This window comes from Chenopodium album, chromosome 11 (genome assembly GCF_948465745.1).
Source record: "Chenopodium album chromosome 11, dcCheAlbu1.1, whole genome shotgun sequence".
Taxonomy (NCBI): domain Eukaryota; kingdom Viridiplantae; phylum Streptophyta; class Magnoliopsida; order Caryophyllales; family Amaranthaceae; genus Chenopodium; species Chenopodium album.
Window position 1 is genome coordinate 21,524,270 of NC_137844.1, and position 5,998 is coordinate 21,530,267.

Genomic DNA, 5,998 nt, shown 5'->3' on the forward strand with positions numbered 1-5,998 from the left:
CTAAACTAGAGAGAGAAAATCCTAATCTATCCCTAAAAGAGAGAAATTAAGAAAGAGACTAAAACTAATCTAAGGTAAATTAAAGTTGATTAAAAGTTAAAAGAGAAATAACCCCAAAAGGGGTATTTATATATAAGGTTAATAAAATAATAAAACTAAATAAATTAAACAAATAACAAAACATCAAGAAAGTAAGAAAGTAAAAGAGAAATAAAAAAGAGAAATAAAACCAAATAAAAAGGAAACAAAAACCCACTCAAATTAAGACCCCCAAAACCGACCCTTCTCTTTCATATTTCATGTGGCTGCTCTGATTTCATCATCCACACATCATCATCATCAACGACCATAATCAATTTTCATCTCCAATCGATAATAAATCATGGTCGTTGGAATCCTTGATTTAATTGCAATCGTTGAAGCTCATTAAACCGTATAACTAGACACGATAAAACGGAGCGGTCGCTCATACCCATTGGAGCGGACGCTCATTGCTTCTGCTCAAATTGGTAGAAATTGAATCAATTGCAGAGCGACCGCTTCGATATATCTGAGTGACAGGCTAAAGTCGTATCACCTTATCAAAAGTAATTACCTAAGTCCTCTAACTAAGTAGATAGGGAAGTAGGGTCAAACCACAGGGAAACAAGTCAATTTATTTCTAATAAATTAAAATAATCTAAATTATTAAGTAACCAAATTGTTGTTGTAAGAGAATTAAACTGTGGAGATTAAATTAGGGAGAAAATCAAATAATAAAAGCCTAGGGTATAGGTTCACCAATAAATAATATTCCAGGGTAAAACACAATAATCAATCATCAATGTATCAATTAATCAGATTATAAAGGGTTTTCGCTACGTATTACAATCACAGAATTAATCTACCGGTATTAAATCACATCTCTCGAATCTTGACCTAACCATTTATATATTAACCTGCCTATTGAAACTAAGCCTAAACATCAATTCTCATTTATCGAATCTCAAATCAATATTGCATAACTCATACAATTTAACCAGGCCAAATCTAATTGCATAGCATTAAATCAATCAATAGGAAATTAATCAAGCATTGACAATCAACAATAATAAATTACCCCTTCATATGATTTATGGATCCCCACAACCCTAGAAATAATCTACTCACACATAATTAAATCTAAACTAATCAAAGCAATTAAGTGAAACATGATGAACAAAAGCAATAAATTACTGAAATTAAAAGGGAAGAAATCGTTACCAATGTTAACAAAAATAATGAATTGAATTAAGACCAAGAGTTGTAGAGAGAGAAACAAGAGAGAAGTCTAAGCTTAAAAGAGAATTTAGCTAATGAAAGAGGTAATTGTATCAAAACTAATTAAAACGTATTTAAACAAAACATCAAAATCCTACTTAAAATCTATGTGAAGAACGTCGAAATCCTTCTCTAAAACACGCACCCGGTCGGGCGCCATCTCTCCCGGCCGGGCCTGCCTTTTTCCTCAATGAGAATCTCTCGCGCCCGGTTGGGCGCGAGCTCGGGCGAAGCAACATCTTCTTTGTTCTTCCGCCCTGCCCAGTCGGGTGCACCTCAGGGCGAGGGCCTACCCAATCGGGCGAAATACTTGGGCACCATTTGGAATTCCGACTTGGGCTATTTCTTGGCCCAAGTCCAAATTTCTTCCTTGGGGCTTGATAACTCGGTCCAATGCCTCGGATTCTCATATGTCGAGCCCTTAATCACCGGTTTGATGACTTTAACCGGCCTTTGGCTATTTGCTCCAAATAATCACGGGAAAATGCTCCAAATATGCAATTTCCTACAAAACACTATCAAAACTACGAAAACACTAGAAAACACATATTAGTAATAAAAGTGGCTCTAAAAAGCCAAAAATACTCCTAATTAAGACCAAGAGACGGGGGCAAATCACTATATAAAATAGACATATTGTAGGGAATATTTCAAGCATCCCACACTTGAGCCCCACTGTGATCATACACTTAAGCATGATAGCGTCCAAAGGGAAGAAAGCTAGAACTCGAAATAAGTCATATAATATGTCGTTGGAAAGCTATTGAAGTATAATTTTTAACCCAATTAGAATAAGATTAAAATATTTTGTAGATAAAAAGATATGGCCGAAATAGTGGAAGGGTGTCGATTTTGGATAGAGTTTCGTATTTCTTTCATATCTTTTTTGTTATAGATCAGAATTAATATTATAATATATCATTGGAAAGGTAATTTCAAAATCTATCCAAAAATATAAGATCTGGATAAAAATAATGAGGCACGTAAATAATATCTGATCATCTTTGAACGTCTTTCAATTCGAATAGAATTAGGACTTAAAAAAGGAAAGTTTTATCCAATTTCAAATTCTTTGATCTTATCTTTTAAAAAAGGATAATTAAGATCTTTTAGAAACTAGTAGAATATTCTAATAATTCCTAATTAGTTTAGGAATGGGATTAAACCTTTGGACCCTCCACATGATCTTTGGGCCATAGGTAAAATCCGGTTTGAGCCCAGTTTAGTATTTTGGCCATAACTTCCTCATTATTCATCGGAATTGGGCTTATAATATATCGTTGGAAAGGTGTTTTCAAGAACCATACAACTAGGCCATTATTGTACCCTTATCATGGACCAAACTAAACAGGAATGAACGTTTTCATAAATAAGGTACGAAATGAATGATTTTTGAAAACAAAAAGAAGTATTTTTATTAAAAACAAGATGCATCACGAGACTCTTTCACATTTCACCTCGTTTGATATCAATGACGTGGAAGATATTCATCACTAGGTTTGGTTTTTGGGGAGACACAATTAGGTGTCTACAGAAGCCCCCACTTTGACTGAGTTTGGAGAAACGTAAGTTTCAAAAACAAAAGTCAAAGTAACGATAGGGATGCAGAATGATTCAGAACATTCTGCGATCCTAAATCATTCTTGTAACGCCGATACTTGCAAACTAGTGTTAGTTAAACAGATAAAAGATTTAAGAAATGCGTATCTTGCACCGTCGAGCATACGTCTCTAGGGTAACCGAATTTGTTTGACGACCTCCACAAGCTAGGGGACATCGCTTGAAGACTGCTCCGCTTGTAGCTGCCTTCAATTTCCGCTGTGATAGTCCTCCACATCTTACGGAACACCATCGAAGATTTCTCTGCTTGTAGCGACCTTTTGCTGTTTTGTGACCATCTTCCGCAAGCTAGGGAACATAGTTGAAGGTGACTCTGCTTGTAGTCATCTTCAGTTTTGCAGTTACGTCCTTCCACGTCTCGGGAATTCTATCGCAAACCACCACGCCTCGAGTGATCCACTGGATGACAATCTTCCACGCCTTGGGAATTCTACTGCGAACCACCACGTCTTGAGCGATTCATTGAATGACGGTCTTCCGCGCCTTGGGAATTCTTATTGTGAACCACTACGTCTTGAGCGATCCATTGGATGATGGTTTTCCAGGCCTTAGGAATTCTTATCAAGAGCTTCTGTGCCTTGAGCAACTTACAAATAAATGATGACAAATTTCCTCGCCTCGGGCAACATGTCGTAGACTCATTCGTCTTGAGCAGTCTTCTGAATGATGATTTTCCACGCCTTGAGAAGTCTAATAGTTTAATAGTTTCCACGCCTTGAGAGTCCTGTCGTGAGCTCCCACGCCTTGAGTAGCTGGCAAGTGAAATTCCATTAAGTACCCACGCCTTGGGATGCAATCGCCAACTTCTACGTCTTGGGAAGTGTGCATCAATTGACAATTTCCCTTCGTCTTGGGAAAACTTATCTGATAATTATGAGTCTCTTCGCCTTGAGAAACTTGCTGTGTGAGTCGTCCATGCCTTAGGACACAATAAATTTTTGTTGAATCAAAGTTGTTTTGTTCGACAACCTCCACATCTTAGGGAACGCCGTCCAAGATTGCTTCGCCTCGAGCTATCTTCTCAAATCGGGTGATAACTTTCTCATCCTAGGGAATGTTGTCGAAGATCACTACGCCTAGAGCCGTCTTCTCAAATTAAGGTGACATCTTCCATATCTTTAGGGGATATTGTCAAAGACCACTACGCCTTGAGTCGTCTTGTCAAATTCTCTCATCTTCACGCCTTGGAAGTGATAGCTTGTCATGTCTTGAAAAAACTTGCGTCTTTTGGACTACAGGACTTTGCTTATGTTTTTTTTAGGGTTAACCTAAGGTTTGTTGTGCTTGACATTATGATTGCTTTGTCTTAAGGTTGAATCAAGGTTTAGTGATTGACTGACTTGAGGTTGACTCAATGTGATTTGACATGTGTGTGTAGACTCCACTAGATGTGATATGATACGACATGACTTAACGTACATGACTCGTGTGTGCATTGTTTTGTAATGTGCTTGACTCAAAATGCAAAAAAGCCAAATTTTTTTGTCATTTTTGTGGAGGGTACCGACTTTCTCCCGAAAGAGAAAGATGTGAAAAGGAAGAAGTGAAGTGTTTGAGGGTGCATGTTGAATGAGCTTAATCAAGTGTATGCATTGATGTTGCATCTCATGGTGCGAGGATTGAAAATGCCAGACTATCTTGATTGATGATGAAAGTATTTGGGTAACTTAGGCGTGGAGGCTAAGTACTTTATACTTTGTGATGCAATGATGTTTTATGATAATGAGTGGTCTTGATATGACAAGGCATGCTTCAACGTTTAAGATTTCATCGCAAAGGGTTCCTATGGGAAGGTTTATTTGGTAATATATCTGTGATGTGTGTGAAAGTGACACTACAGTTAGGCCGCAAAGTCTAAGTGTGTGAAAAAATATTTTGAAAAGAGTCAAATGATGATGACTTTTAGGCTATGTAAGCTAATGATGTAGGGATCTAGCCCCCAAGTCTAGCTCTAAGTGGATAGGGATGAGCATTAGAGATCCCTTGATATGATCATGTATGAATGCATTTCTATTACGGCCGCACCCCAATGTGAGGTTGCCTACGTATCCGTTAGGAATCAGACCGAACGTAGCTCTAGATGAACCTCGCACAAGTGTGTGTATACCTCAAAGAGGTATTTAAAGGGTTGTAACGTGGTTAGGCTAAAGAACGAAGAAGAAAGGGATAAAGGCACAAGACCCTAAGATAAGCCCCCAAGCTGTGCAACCTTGCTTTTAAATCTTTATTTTTGTATGCTTGAGGTTTCCTCACTTTTGAACTCTCTTTCTTTTGTTTATTATTATTATTATTATTATTTTTTTTCTCTCTTTCTGTTTTGCTTTTTCATTTTTTTTAATTTTTATATTTTGATAAGTGTGGGCAATCCCGATCATGCAGTCTATCAGTCACTTGGCATTCATGTTTCTTAGGCACGGTATCGAGCACTTGATAGTGACGCAATATGAGACGTGTTCATATCAAAGACATGTTTAGATTAATGACATTGGAACACTTTCCCTTTTGCACACTTTTATTATTATTTTCTTTTTGCAATTTTAATATTTTGAAATCACTTAAATTGCATAAGTAGCACACCATCCCATCCCAAGGTTAGGTAGATGTGGGTTGAAAAAAATGAGAGGTCTATCATTAGACGAGGCTCAAAGTGGTTTATCAAGAAAGGATTGTATATATATATATATATATATATATATATATATATATATATATATATATATATATATATATATATATATATATATATATATATTTATTTATTTTTTTAAATGCAATGCAATGATCATATGCAAGAAATAAATGCTCATTTTATTAAAAGGAAAAAGAAAAAATCTACAAAATAAAATCTAAGGAAAATAAAAGGTGCCTATGCTAGACTTATTGGGGAAAGAAGGAATAAATAAAAGAAAAAAGAAGTCACGAAATCTTGTCGTTGAAGCCCGCCTCGTGTCTTGTGCTTTATCATCATTCGGCCTTCTTGCCAGCTGGAGGTATGGGAAGCTTGTTATTATCAATCAAATGTTGGATGGCCTCTTTTAGTTTCCAAAAACTCTCGGTAGTATGCCCTTTACCTTGACGG